The sequence below is a fragment of the Myotis davidii genome, unplaced genomic scaffold, assembly GCF_000327345.1.
Source record: "Myotis davidii unplaced genomic scaffold, ASM32734v1 scaffold162, whole genome shotgun sequence".
Classification (NCBI taxonomy): domain Eukaryota; kingdom Metazoa; phylum Chordata; class Mammalia; order Chiroptera; family Vespertilionidae; genus Myotis; species Myotis davidii.
The window spans coordinates 3,510,389-3,526,688 of NW_006300036.1; positions in this window are offsets into that span (position 1 = coordinate 3,510,389).

Below are 16,300 nucleotides of genomic sequence, written 5' to 3' on the forward strand. Positions count from 1 at the left end.
TGGAAAAAAAAAAAAAAAAAGCAGTATCTTTGAAATGCAATAAAGTGAGTCACAGCAAAACAAGGTATGCTTGCACTAAATTCCAGGTTTGAATGCAATTCATGCAGTGTGTGTGTGTGTGTGTGTGTGTGTGTGTGTGTGTGTGTAGCAGTCAGTGGAGTACTGGTCCTTTCATGAGGCAGGAGACAGAAGATAGAAGGATAAACCTTTTCTCTGGTCACAGACCACCGACACATTGCAGTACTGAGCAATATATCTTGTGACCTGCCTGGCAAGAGATAGCCCATGAAATACTGGCAGGGCCCAAAGGGAATGGGAATGTTGCCAACCTCTCTGAGGAGCCTTCTCCTTCACTTGCCCAATAGTCTAGCTATTTTACTAGTAAAATAACAGGTAGAAACCCAAGTCTTTGATATCAAGACCTTTAGGAACTAGCAGATCAGGCTACCCAAACCTGACAACCACCATGACCTAGAGACAGAAAAAAACCTCTGCTACTTACTCAGACCCAAAACTATTAATGCCTAAGGTTGAGATGTGCCTACAGCTATTCCTTTACTGCAATGGAAAGGCCCCCATCCATGACCTCTCCAGAGATGACCTCTCCAGTGAAGTGCCGCCCACCCACATAGAAAGCTGCCAGCTCTAGCCCTGCCAGAATCCACCGGAAGGCGTAGTGTGATGCAGAGTGGCCAGGTGACTAGTCCTGCATCAGAGATGAGTAGTCACAGTCGGAGGGGCTTGAGGAGGTGTAAAGACCAATTTCTAGGCCATTTTACTAGCTTTACTAGCTTTCCACTCTGCCTTAAGCCCCTTGCCTCTCTCCTGAGATATCAGTAATCCCAGAAACCATAGCCACCAAGCTGGGCATGGCAAGAAACTGGTGCTTTCCATTACCTGCTGCCCATATACCCCTTAGGTTTCAGGCCTTTATTGTTCAAAGTTCCATGACCCATATTCTGGCAAACCCAAGCTTTTCCTTGATCTTAGCTCTCTGTTGCCAGCACTGGCTACCTCTCCTACTGAGCTCTATTTCCTTTGGTTCTAATGCCAATTCCCACAAATTCTTAGGTAGGTTTCCTAAGCAATAAACTTGAGGAGTTGGCCGCATATTGCAAATATGATTATACAAATAATATGAAATTTACTTTTTATGTCCTTGTCCCCTTCCAAATCTAAATATAAGGTATTCCACAAGTATTGGACACCAACTCAGAGTAGGAGGTCATTAAGTTTTCCATTCACCCTATCAAGATCCCAGATCTTTTCTAAAGAATGGGTTGTTTTACTTCTGCCCGAAAAACAAAACAATACACAAAACAGTTATCCATGTGAATGTTACCTGTCTGAGAACACTATCAGCTCTCAATGATCCAGATGCTCCAAACAGAAAAAGATATAGTCTATACAAAATGAGACACCTGGGACACCTACAGCCTCATCTGTATCTGGTGATGAGTAAAGTTAATCTTTTAGGTTTACCACCATCCAGAACATCATCTCACTGAACATCATCTCTAATGGTCAGTCAAACCAAGGAGACATGGCCTAATATTATGCCAACATGCAGTGCCTAGTTGATACTTTATGAGTCTGAGCATTTATCAACTACCAGATGCCACCACCTTTAAGTCAACTGTAAGATGTGAGCATTTGAAAATGCTAAGGTGGAGTTATGGGATATAATCTGTCCATCAAAAGGTCTGGGGAGAATTCTGCCCCAGATATCATTAGCTGTGGAGTAAGTGACATCAGGGCAACCAAAACACCAGTTCACTCCAGGGTTTATGAGTCTCTATCTTCTAGCCACTTACTCTCTACTGTTTTGTACAATTTTCTCTAATTTTATGTTTTCTGGTTTGGCCCAAAGGCCCCTGATGCATCTTAGGAAAGGAAGACCTTATTTTTTTTTATCCCAATGTCATGCACTCTCCAATTTGGTGAGGTGGATCTGGGGAAGCTCAGAACCAAGGACCTCCATTCCAACTGAGTTGCTATTCTTTTGGATATCTGACTCCTAACCATCTCATATTGTCTCTTAGCTTATCCCATTGCAGGCTGTAAGACTGTGGCAGGTAAGATGGTCCTGGAATCCTGGGCGGGGTGGTCGAGGGGAGCAGTTATCATTTCTGAGCACTTTTACTTTTCTATTTCACAAGTACCAGGTACCCCAAAATAGTGGGTAAGAGCCCTATTTTGGAGACAAGAATATGAGAGAGACTTTATCTCCGCCAACCTCTCACTGCCTCCCTTATATAATGAAGACATTTTCAGCTTCTGTGAACTGTCATGCTATAGGAAATTCAACTGCTGCTTCTGGAAGGTCTTCAGGCTCTTAAGGGGACTTTACATTTTTCCAAGTTTTGATCTACCCAGGTACCACTCACCATCCTCAGACTAACAATCCATTACTATACATTGGATCCTTGAAGAATAACTGCACAGCCCAATTCCTGCAGTCAGCAAACCTGGCCACATCTTTGGCTTCTATAACTCCCTGCACATCTCAAACCACAACGCTCCCTTTAACAGCAACTATAACTTACAACCTTACGACCCCTTCCTTTCCTTGTACATTCCATGCAGTAGGAAATAAACATTCTCAGCACGACCTTTATGAAATCTTTGGGTAAGCTAAGAAATGGGATCATCCTTTAACAGAAAGAAGTTCCTGGGTAAGATGTTTCCTACGAGATAGTTTGGCTTTCTTTAAACAGTACACACAAGTAAGCCTCAGAAAGAAGCTGGGGGAGAGATACATGTGGTTTTTGTCAATGTTTTTGGTTTTCCAAGTATAGTTGCTTTTTTCTTTGAACACTCTCCTCATAGACTGCTTACCAAATTCTACTTAAAAATCAGAGTTCTGAGGAATGAAGCACTAGTGTCTTGTTCATTCAGGCTGCTAGAGCAAAGGACAATGGACTGGGCAGCATATAAACAAAATAAATGTATTTTGCATAGGCTAGAAGTCTGAGATCAGGGTGCCAACATGGTCAAGTTCTGGTGAGGGCCAATTTCTGGGTTGCAGATGGCCACCTTTTCATTGCTCACGAAGCAGAGAACAGAGAGGGGAAGCCAGTACTAATCCCAATCTGCACCCTCATAACTTCATCTAAACCAAATTTACCTCCAAAAGACCCCACCTCCTAATATCGTCATATTTTCAGGGAGTAGGGGTAGGGTTTTAATATATGCTTTGGGGGGAACACATGCATTCAGTCCATAACAAGATACACAGAGATGTTTTGACCAGTTGTGATATTTGGGTCTTTGGTAAGAATGTAGCCCACAAAGCCAGATCCAGGAATTGGACTACTACTTTCATATCATTTCTTATTAGGTCTTAACTCTTGGTAAATCAGGAAATGCCAGTCCATTTATACCTTCAAGCTAGTTCTGAACAGCTACACAATTTTGGCTTCTATTTTCCCTAATATGTCTGATCTTATTTCTATAATATATATAAGATAGTTTCACCTGTTATTCAGTGTGTTCCCTAATATTGAAAATGTGGTGCCAATTAATTTTTCTGTGTGTGTTAACTGGGTTATGTAATTTCTAACTGATGTCTAGTTTAAATGCTTTCTTTTTCTCTGTAAAAGTAACAAAAACATTTTCTTGATTTGGGGCTTCAATCAGACTACCTCTTAGTTCATAAGGTCCATAGCTATTTTTCCTGTGGAAAGCAGGTGGACACTCAGAGGAGCAGAATAGATAGTAGACATGGATATGTTTATGAGCCAAGGCCTTGGCAATGAACGGCATGTAAATAATTGTATTAGTACGTGAACAACAACTTTAGAGAATCATAAATTCTCTCTATCACATAAGCCCAGAGCAGTCTGGCACCAAGGAAAAATATCAAAGACCCTTCTTTCCATTCTTACTATGATTGTCTTGCAAATGGTATACCCACTGATGTTTTTGGAGGACTAAGTTATTAGTATGCAATCTTAGGAGGAAAAATAGACTATAACATTAAAGTATTAATTGATAGTTTCCACTGTATTTCCAGGAAGAAATAATCTTTCTCATGCTCAAAAATAAAACTAGAATGTTTTACTATTTCAGTTAACAAAAATTAAATAGTTAAGGCCATAAAAAGAAGCAACATACTCTTTCTGCTCTTAAAAGAACTTCAAATCTTATCAGGAAAGTAGAAAAGGCATCTAAATGCTAGAATATGTCTGATTGTCTTTAAAAAGAGAATCACATACATTTGAGACCAACCAAAAAGGTCTTAGGCTTTATGGAGATGCCAACTTCCAATCAGGACTTGAGAAATTAGCTAAGATTTCCAAAAGAAGCATCTGAGAAGAGTTTAAATTAATCAGTGAATACGTAAAACTTCATTGATTAAGTTACATCTTAACAACTGAACTAAGAAATTCTGGAATGAGAGAAAAATAAATGGTTGCTTAATACATGACATTTTCAGCTCTTTCACTTGGAAGGCTGGTGCCCTCAACAAGAACACTTGACGTTACCTCTGGCAAGATACAGCTGGAACTCTGAAGTTGAGTACTGGTGGTTTAAATTAAGAAACAGTGTGTGATATTAAATTTAAGACACTTTTGAATAAAGCAGCAAGACATATCACAAACTTCACAGAGAGAGAGAGAGCCTTTCATATGGTTCAGCAAATACAGAGATAGGGTTCTATTTACTTACTCATTTAATATGCATTCATTAGATACCAGCTGTCTACCCCATATAGCACTAATTGCTACAAAGACATAAAGAAGGTGTGGAAAGAGTCCTTGCCCAACAGGTAGCCTCATATCCAAGAGGTGAAATAAGATGTGTAAAAATAAAGTAGGAGGAAGTTTCTGGACAAAATATGAGAAATTGAGAAATGGAAATGCTACCTACAGTTTTCTTCTCTCCCAGGGGGCTCAAAGCCCATCACAATTACCTGGCAGAGTGTATCATTCTCATAAGCATTTTACAATGTGATTGGCAGGGATGCAGAGAATCTAAGTGATCAGCATAAAAACCAGGTGAGTTGAGTGGGAGAACTAGAAATTAGTTTTCTATATGGGATATTGCAAGAAATATTGGTAAGTCCAGAGTCAGAAGTTCTCAAGGTTATTTTTCCATCTGTAGGCCTCAGATGATTCCAGGAAAGGTATTTAACATCTCTGAAATAAGGTTTTTTCATCTGGGGATGCTATCCTGGGATATCTACCTTTCCTACCTCACAGGGTTCTATGTGAATTGAGTGAGTTGAGGGAGGGGGAGAATTTTAAAGAGCTTTGCAATGCACAAAGCAACTATAAGTATACGATAGAATGACATTATTCATTTATTTATTTACTGTGAGCCTATACACAATTTAGGTGACAGGTGAAGGGTGTGTTATGTAAAAAGACTGAAGATACAGAGAAGTCTGTTATTTCCATTGACTTCCATTGATAACGGCTCCAGTAGGCGCCGTGCTAAATTTTGGGTGGCTGAATGACTGAAAAGAGGAGCTAAAAAGCAGACAAAAAACCTCAGGAGCCCAGACACAGATGCTGGAGGATAACAGAGATAGCTGTGGGAGTGTCTGGGTTGCAGGGCATTTGGGTAGCCCCACTGCATCTCTCTCAGCAACCCAAAGCAGTAAAGTCTTTCTACCCCCCAAGACGGGTTCATAAATAAACTGAAAAGGAGAGAAATGCAGCTGGCCCAAATCTGACTCCCTGGTTGTCACAAAGAAATGCCACAGGAGAAAGCAGCAAAGAGCATAACATCAGGGACAGTCTGGAAAGATGGGGATCTAGCTGCTTGGTGCACACCAGCATGGAGAAATGATTGTGCCGGACAACCTGCTCCAGCAGGGACAGACACCAATAATGGCCAATTGACTTCCAGGTGATGCCCTTAAAACTATGCAAGTCCCTAGGAATTCTGATGGCAGGAAAATGAGGTGGAAAGTATAGATTGGCAAATTAGGGTTGACTGAATTTCAATGTAAAATGACTAAGGAAAACATGAAGTGACTGGGGTCTTCTAGAATTGACTAGGAAAAGTTTTTACCATTAAATAGTATAAGAAACCTGACATTGAAACTATCCTATATAATAAAGAGGTAATATGCAAATTGACCATCACTCCAACATACAAGATGGCCGCCCCCATGTGGTCAAAAATGGCTGGCAGGGGAGGGCAGTTAGGAGTGACCAGGCCTTCAGGGGAGGGCAGTTGGGGGCAACTAGGCCTGCAGGGAAGAGCAGTTAGGGGTGACCAGGCTGGCAGGGTCAACCCCCCACCCCCAGTGCACAAATTTCATGCACCAGGCCTCTAGTGTTCTATATACAAAAATAAAGTTATAGCTCTGGGCTAACTGACGTGATAAGCTGAAAATATCATATCTGCTGCACAATTTTATCCAGTAGATAACAGAGAGGTCTGGAAAAATTTTAAGTAGAAGAGTGACATAATCAGATCTATGAGCCACAAAGAAAGGTATGTGGAGCCTGTTGACGGAGGAAACGGATGACAGAAGTACACTGGATGGCAGCTTGTGGTAGTCTAGCTCAGTGATCCTCAATATTTTTAAAAAATATTTTCATTTATTTCAGAGAAGAAGGGAAAGGGGGAGAAAGAGATAGAGATAGAAACATCAACGATGACAGAGAACCACACATATGCTGCCTCCTGCATTCTCACACTGGGGATCCGGTCCCCAACCCAGGCGTGTGCCCTGAGGGAATCACACCATGACCTCCTGGTTCATAGGTCGACACTGGTTACTGACCCCTGCCAGCCAGGCAATCAATCTTTAATGTACAGACAGATCACAAGGGGGAGTTCGTTAAAATGCCAATTTGTCCTGGGGCTGAGGGAGCCACTGAATTCTGAATGTCTAACAAACTCTCATAAATCGGATGCTCCAGTCCTCTAAGCAAGTGTCTGAGTGACAGGTAACCTAAACCTGAATTAGGCAGTGACAAGGGAAATGCGAAAAGACATGGCTGAGCAGCAGTCAGGAAGTAAAAGTGGAGAGACTCCGTGGTCAGTTAGGGTAAGAGGAAACATTTGTGATGACTTTAAGGTTTTCTAGGCTCAGACAAATGGGCAGATCATGGCACCATTAACGGAGTCCTTGGTAAACAAAGGTTTATGCAGAAACACCACATTTTACCAAGTGACAGAAAAATTCCTACTGTGTGAGGTTACTATTGAGCAACTTTGCCCACTCAGGCAGAGTTCTTTGTAGCACCACCTGCTTCTCAGCCCTTTGGTGTTACTGCTTAGCACAGATAGCCTTCCACCCCCCGAACAGTTTGATATTGGAATCCACTTCTCCTTGTCGGTGGATTTGGGCTGCTTTGTTTTCTTTGCATGTTGTTAATAGTTTACCCCTGAACAAACTAAAAATATGCCATTGGGGAGATTAGCAGACATGAAACTCCAAAGAACTGAAAAGTACTTTAGTGTAGCATGAGGATTATAAAGTGAGTTATTCCCTAAGTAAGGAGGAAACCATGGCAAACAGGTGTTTTAAGATTCCCCAAGTAATAGTCCAGAGAGGGCCCTGGAACCCAGCAACCATTGACACTCGTTGCGTGAGTCTGGCGCTGCATCTGAAAGAGAGAGAGAGTGATAAAGAGATCAGGAGGCACCTCTGCTTCCGCTGATACCCAAGAGTCATTATTACAGGTGAAGCAGAAAGTCAAGAGGGTCCATGCTGTTGCCAAAAAGCGTCCATGGAGATGAACTATTGGAAATATCTGTGCAATTTCATTTCTCGTTTCAGATTCTTATTGAAGTGAGACCAGATTCGACTCCAACCCTAGTGTGTGCTATTGGAGGAGAGCGGGGTGTGAAGGAGAGAAGGGGGTGGAAGGGCCTGGGAGGGACCTGCACTGTGCTTCTGTGGACTGGTTTCCATCATTGAAGGAGGTAGCGTTTAGAGCAGTTCATGGCTTCCCTGGGAAACCATTCTAAGTGGGCCACGTGCCCAATGGTTTCCATTCCAGTTAAGTAAATAAATGAAATATGCTAATTATCACCCTATTAGCTCACAGCAGGGAGTAATCCATGGCATTTTGATTGGAAAGAATCCTGTCATCCAAAAGCCTGGTCTGTAACAGAATGCAAACCGGCCCAATTTCCTCCCTCCCTGCCTTGTGGCAGCCATCCAAATGTCTGAGAAGCAGACCTCACAACTGCGTGCAATTCCGAGGGTGTCACTGCGCACCTCCTGGCCTCCGTGGAATCTGGCAGTGGGCCCCACTCCCAGCATGGGTTTATCCAATCCAGAAATGTGGACCGAAGCTCCGAAACAAGGATGGGTGTGGGAGGATCTTTCTGGGGCTGCTCTTATTTCTTTCACTCTGAGAATATCCCCACTTTAATTCTCTGGCCCTCCCAGACTCTAATCCAGAAGGCCCTTCCTTAACACAGGTGTGCAAGCATGTCACTGCTGAGCCATTCCTCTGAAGGAGGCCTTCTTCTAAAAATGGCAGAGCTTTGGGGTTTAAATTGGGGAAAGGCAAGCTCATTTCGTTTCACCTCTTTATAGTTTTATTGTCTCAGCAGCAGGGAAACACCAGCTAGCTCCTGCTTCCCCATTACTATTTAAAAGCCTAGATTTACATCTTGCCCCTCCCCCTCATACTTTGCAGAAGGCAGGGGTTTGGAGGCAATATAGACACAATACAAGAACAGCAGGTTTTCCAATCTGCCCTTCGACAACATCCACTGTCCAAGGGCTTTGGGTGTTTAAAGGGCTTAGATGTTGTGACACATCTGTCAGGTTACATCAGAATGTATCAGAAAACCCTGTGAGAGTGGGGCAATGAAGCTTGGTTATATTATAGATAGGCTTGTAACACATGTTCTGTTCTTTTTTCTTTTTTTAATTTATCAATTACTATAGGGAACAGCTCTAGAGTTAAGCCTCGGACTGACCTGTGGCAGAGCCACAAACCAGTCCCAGCTTAGAGGGCAGAGTTCTCTTAGCATAATTAAGCTTGACCTTATAGGCTCCCTAGGACCTTCCTGGGTAGCTAATGGGCTGTGGGAGGTGCAGCAAGTGCTGCCAAAACAAGTGAAACTCACAAGAACATGGTAACTGTGTTGACCACTACCTTGTTTTCCTCTGACTATAAAATAAAGCCTCAGCTTGCTGGCTGGATCCTTCTCTGTGGCCTCATCCAGGGACAGGAGATCCACCGCACCCCAGCTATATTCTCTTTGTCTGTCTTTTCTTTAATCCTTTGCCCCCCTGCCACCCCCCACCCCCAATCTGGCTCACCTAACCCTTGCCTGTGCTGGCACGGCACAAATTACTTTATTTTAATTTATTGCTTCTTAGAGAGATAGAGGGAGAGAGAGAGAGAGAGAGAGAGAGAGAGAGAGAGAGAGAGAGAGCAATTTGTTGTTCCATTTATTTATGCATTTATTGGTTGATTCTCATATGTTCCCTGACCAGGGATCAAACCCACAACTTTGGTACATGGGGACGATGCTCTAACCAACTGAACTACTGAGCCAGAGCACATGTTCTGTTCTTGATACCAAAAGTTACAGGGATCACCATGTATTTCTTGATGACTGTCTAAAAAAAAGGATGCGGGGACAAGATTTTTAATCACCTGAATGTTATAGAGGTAAGTTTCCAGTGGGTTTGCTGTCTCAGGTTTGGTCTCTTCTTGTATGATGACCTACTTAAGCCAAATAGATACCAAATGCCTAGGACAATGCCATTTGAAAACACTTTTCTCTGTAGGCTCTTATGTTTCCTCCCTGATAAAGACGTGATTAATATATTTAAAGATGCCCTAGCTGGTTTGGCTCACTGGATAGAGCATTGGCCTGGGGACTAAAGGATCCCAGGTTCGATTCCGGTCAAGGGCATGTACCTTGGTTGCGGGCACATCTCCAGTGGGGAGTGTGCAGGAGGCAGCTGATCGATGCTTCTCTCTCATCGATGTTTCTAACTCTCTATCTCTCTCCCTTCCTCTCTGTATAAAATCAATAAAATATATTTTTTAAATATATACATATATTTAAAGCTAAAATATATTAAGAGAATGTATTGGCTACAAACACATTACTCTTTTTTCCTCATACCAGTTTTTCTCTTACTTTTAAAGAAAATCTTTTTATCTTGATTAGATACAAATTCAAAACAAATGCTGGATACCAGCTGTTGTATCAGCAGCATTTTAAAATTCAACTTTCAATAAATTTTTCAAGAAAGCAAGTCAAGAAAAAACTTCATAGTAAAATTTGTGTCTCATTCACGACCATTACCAAACCACACTGATTGCTGTACCTGAAGATGTCTCTTCAGAATGTTTCTTATCCTGTATTGGAAAATAAAGCATATTACCTAAATGGCTCAAATGGCAAGAACAAACGTATTCCTAAAAGCCATCTGTGAACTAGCATATGTGCTTCTGGAACCCAACATCTTGGTTCTATATGTGAATCAGAAGAAAAGGGGAAAAAAGAAAAGAAGGAATGAAAGGAAGAAAATGGGTCCCTGTCTTTAAATATAAAACAAGGAATGATTTTCTTCAATCAAGGGAACTTCAAAGAGGGGAGGTATTTATGAGAACGAAGCAGTCAGTTAGACTTCACAGCAGCTCTATCCAAGACTGATACCAAGAGCAGTCACAAAACTTTGTCAGCCAAGGCCAGATGCTGCTAATGAAAAAATGTGCAAATCGAGGCATATTCAACATGCACCATGGGCTTTATTGTTTTGGCAAATCTATCTATTTTAAACTAGAAAACAGTTCAGTGGGGAATTAAGAAAGAAAAGATGTAAGTGAAAAGCAAGAAGCCTAGAAGTGGTAGCAAGCATTAGTGAGTCTTAAAAGACCCTCATTTATACCACCTATTGCCCCCAATCCAGTTGGCAAAGTGGAACTTTTCAGCTTTGTAAAATCTGAATGTCCAATTCTGTGTATATGCCTTGAATATATAGGCTGATCTAATCTGACCAAATCATGTGATAGAGGAATGATGCCTAAATGCTTTTACATATTTTCATTTTCTGGGTAACTTTTTTTTCCCTTGAAATTCACATGTTCCAAATATCTGTCTGACTTTGAGCTTGGATTCTCAAGGGGAAACTCACAACCTGGCAGTAGGAATAAAAGACAGAAATAAACTCTATTGACACTTTAAATTAGACATGGTTGCAAGGCCACTCAAGATGACAATCACCCCCCCTGCAGCCATTATTGGCAGATTACAAGCAAACACTGCCTGCTACCTGGTAATTCTACCTGCTAATTACTTGGAAAGATTCAGATTCCCAACAACTGACCTCAGTGTTTTCTCAGGTTTGAGGGCCAATTAGGGAGGGGTAGGAATGACTTTAGAAAGCCACATAGCGAAGTTGACAGTCAGTGAGGAGCTGTTGAAATTCTATCAAAAATATTCTTGCAGCATAATGAAGCTTTTTAGGCAGCCAATCTCCCTAGACACTTGCCTTTGCCAATAGTTACAACAATAAGGAAAATTTTATTAGTGGTGTGGCTATTTTTTTTTTTAGTGCTGACTATAAAAACACCCACTGAGTTATTTGCAAGCTCTGCCAAGTGGCAAGTGCAGAGTGAATTTCAGATAAGAAAAGACTTTGGACTCCAGCCCTAAAATGATACTTGGGAAATGCATGTGTGTCTTTCTGGAAGAGAGCAGATGGCTATTGGGGAGGGAGGGTTTTGTGTGTGTGTGTGCGTGTGTCTCTGTGTGTGTGTGTGTGTGTGAAGAAGGAATGATGATGATGACAAGAAGCAGATGAAGAAACGCTGAGACAAGCTAAGGCTACTTCTTTTGCTTGTTTTTCTTCTATTTCTTCTCCATCATCCCAGTGGGATAGCATCTAGTGAAGTCCTGGGGCCTCTCCAGTGATAATGGCAAACATCAGTGCTGCCCGTGGCTCTGCCTGTGAAGAACTGACCCCTGAAGAAATTCCTGTTGAAGGAGCAGCACTATGACAGGCAGGGTGGAGGGATACAGATGGTGAATGACTTGCCAAGTGTCATGCAAGTCACCATTTAAGGTAAGAGGAATTAGCTCATTCATTCAATTGACATTTGTTGAGTGCCCATTATGTGCTAGATGGTAGAGATACATGGCCCCTATATGGAACTTAAGCACAGCCATAGCTACCATAGACTTTATTCACTCGAAGGAGAAAAAGGCACAGTTCCCTGCCTCTAGAAAGCTCACAGTAAATAATAACTCTGTTAATATTTTTACTTTGTACTTTGACAAAAGCTGTCTCATTGTATCTGCACTACACCCTTCATAAAGTGAGAATTGCTATCTCATAAATTTATAATTGAAGATAATGAACCTTAACCTTGATCAAGGTCAAACAGCTGTTAAGTAGTAGCCTCAAAACTTACACTTAGGTATCTTGATTCTTAAGTGTCTGGGACTGCAATCCCTTCTGTCTGGGACTTGATACAGTTGTGAGTTTTAATACAACAAAACTCAACTGAAATTAATGCCTAAGACTCCACTAAGAGTTGCCCATACTCATACTACATGCCAGCTTGCTACCACAAAGATTCAAAAAGAGACACCAAAAAGACAAGAAAGATCTCAAATCAACTTAACTTTACAACCTAAGGAATTAGAAAAAGAACAAACTAAACTCAAAGCCAGTGGAAGGGAGGAAATAGTAAAAATTAGAGCAGAGATAAATAAAATAGAGATTAGAAAATAATAGAGAAAATCAACAAACCCCAAAGTTTCTTCATTAAAAAGACCAACCAATTGACTAAACTTCAGCTAGATGGACCACTTCTATTCAACATAGAATGGGAAGTCCTAGCCAGAGCAATCAGGCAAGAAAAAAATAAAACTAAAAGGCATACAAATAGGAAAAAATAAGTAAAAAGATTTTTTCAAAGATGATGTGCTGTTTTATATAGGAAACTCTAAATATTGAACAAAACATCCTCTTAGAACTAATAAACTAATTCATAGTTGACACACAAAAATCAATTATATTTATATATACTAACAATAAACAATCTAAAAAGAAAACAATTCCATTTGCCATAACATCAAAAAATAAAATACTTTGAAATTGACTTAACTAAGATGTGAAAGACTTATATAATGAAAACTACAAAATATTTCTGAAAGAAATTAAATACATAAATAAATGGAAAGTTATCCCATTCATTGGTTGGGAGAAAATATTGTTAAGATGTCTATACTACCAAAAACAATCTCTAGATTCAATATAATCTCTATCAAAATTCTAATAATGTTTTTGTAGAAATAGAAAAAATTATCCTAAAGTTCCTATAGGATAAGGAATTAGAAAAAGAACAAACTGAAGGATCCTAAATTATCCTAAATTATCCTATGGACTCTCAAGGGACTATCCCAAAATAGCCAAAATAATCCTGAAAAAGAACAAAGCTAGAAGACACACTTTTTGATTCTAAAACTTACTACAAAGATAGAACAATCAAAAGAGTGTGGTACTCTTGGGTGTGGAAAGAGCAGAGCACCTGAATAATGGCTCCTCTGTGTATAACACATCCAACAGCAACTTGGGCTTACTCCTCATGGGTGGCAGACTACTATGGCCTTCCTGTGACATTACGCCCTCTACATGAAAAAATAAATAAATAAATAAATATTACAATAGAATCATTTAGCCTTAAAATTATGCAAATACTGACATATGCTACAACATGGATGAACCTTGAGGACATTGTGCCAAGTGAAATAAGCCAGTCACAAAAACACGAATATTGTATGAGTCCACTTACATAATGTACTTAGAGTAATCAAAATCATATAGACAAAAAGTAGTAGGGAATTGGGGATTACTGTTTAGTGGGCACAGAGTTTTATTTAGTTTTACAAAATGAAAGAATTCTGCAGATGAATAGTCATGATGGACAAACAATGTACTTAATACCACTGAACTATATGCTTAAAAATGGTAAAGACAGTAAGTTTTATAATATGTATATTTTTACCAAAAAATTTTAAATGGTGGTAAAATAATTGTTAATGATTATATGATTGTGGTAATTATTTACTCTTCTATAGTGCTTACTATACACCACTCTTTTAATCCTTTTATGCATATTAACACTCTTAATTCTCACAGTTATCCTATATACTATCATCATGTTCAATTTATATATGAGAAAAATTAGGCACAAAGAAATTGACATACCCAAAATCACATAAAAGAGAGGAGGCAGTATTCAAACCCAGGTAAGTTGGCTATATAGTTTACATTCTCAACTGCCTCTCAAAGGCAAAGTAAAAAACATAGGAGACAAGTTCATGTACACTTTGATTGAACCTACAGAGCAGAAGCTTCTCTGCAGCAGAGGGAGAAAATGGAAGTAAATAAACAAAAAGGATATTCATGGTGATTGTACTAGTTACCCATTGCTGTGTAGCTAAATTAGCACAAAACTTCGCAGGTTAAAGCAATAAGCACTTATGATCTGCAGTTTACTGCAGGCCAGGAATTTGGGAGTCACTTGGCCAGTTAGTTCTGGGCCAGGGTCTCTCATGAGGTCCCAGTCAAGCTATGAGCTAGCGCTGCAGTCATCTGAAAGCTTGACTGGGGCTAAAGGATCGGCTCACTCACATGGCTAGTGACAGGAGACCTCAGCTCCTTGTCATCAATTGGCAGGAAACAGCCAATCCTTACCATGTGGGCCTCTTCAACAGGCTTCCTGAGTGTTTCTATAAGACGACAGTGATCTTCCTCCAGAGCAAGTGATACAGAGCAAGGAGGAAGCCAGGTGCTGTGACCTAGACTTAGAAGTCCCACATTTTCACTACCCCCACACTCCATTTGTTTCAATCCAGGTGCTATGTCCAGCCCTCACGTAGGGGGATGGTAATTAGCTTCCACTTATTGAAAGGAGCATTATCAAAAAAATTTATGGGATATAATTTAAAATCATCACAGTAATCATATTATGATAACAGGAATGTGAGTAATTTGTTTTTATTAAACAATTTTTGTATTATATTTTTATAATAAAATAACTTTAAAAGATAAATTTGTGTTAAAGAGTTGTAAACACTATCTCTGTATTTCAATGCACTCAGCAAACTTTAAAATTTTTATTATTTTTTAATTACAGTTTGCATTCAATATTATGTTTGTATAATTATACAGTTTCAGGTGCACAGCATAGTGTTAAGACAATCACATACTTTACAAAGTGTTCTCCACTATTTGCTAGTACCTACCTGGCACCATGCATAGTTATTACAATACTTTTGACTACATTCCCTATGCTGTACTATTGTCATCCCTGTGACTATTTTGTAACTACCAATTTGTGCTTCTTAATCCCTTCACCTTTTTCACTAAGTCCCCCACTCTCCCACCCATCCCCATCTGGAAACCACTAGTCTGTTCTTTGTATCTATGAGTCTGTTTCAATTTTGTTTGTTTGTTTCACATAAGTGAAATCATATGGCATTTGTCTTTCTTTGACTGACTTATTTCACTTAGCTTAATACCGTCTATGTCCATCCAAACTGTTGCAAATGGAAAGATTTCATTCTTTTTTTTGTGGCTGAGTAATATTCCATTCCATTTATGTACCACATCTTTATCCACTCGGCTACTGATGAGCACTTTGGTTGCTTCCATATCTTGACTATTATAAATAATGCTGCAATGAACAAAGGGGTGCATATATTCTTATGAATTAAAGTTTGGAGTTTCTTTTAATGTACCAGTATATCCAGAAGAGGAATAGCTAGGTCATAAGGCACTTTCATTTTTGCCAGAAGCTGGTCCATCCTTGCTGCTTGACACAGTCACTGCAGGGAGGAAACATCTGCACAGCATATGTTTCAAAGGACCTGGCATTTATGACATACTGTTCTTAATATGTTTGCTCTCCTTATGTGTTTTAAAGCACTATGTGTTTTAACCAAGGTCACCTCTCTGAGAAAGGTTGTTTCCCCAGGTAGGGATTTTTCCCTGGAGTTAGGGATTAACAGGACTAAGGAAGGGAATCAGTAAAACCCCATAACTAAGTGCCAGGCAGGTAGTTAATCACTTTAACTACAAACAATCATGTTTAAACTACATAATCTTTACTTAGGATAATCTCCTTCAGTTACTTCCTTGTAGCTTAACAGAACAATAGAGTAGTGACCTTGGAATGGAGATAACAAATGCCCTAACCTTTGGAATAGAATGGATAGGATTAAAGTCAAATGGTATAAACATAGATGTAACAGGAGAATAAAGAGAGAACCTTCCTATGCTGATCAACTGAACACTGTCTTCGTGTCATTCCTTCTTCACCAACTCCGTCCACACCTTTGGGAA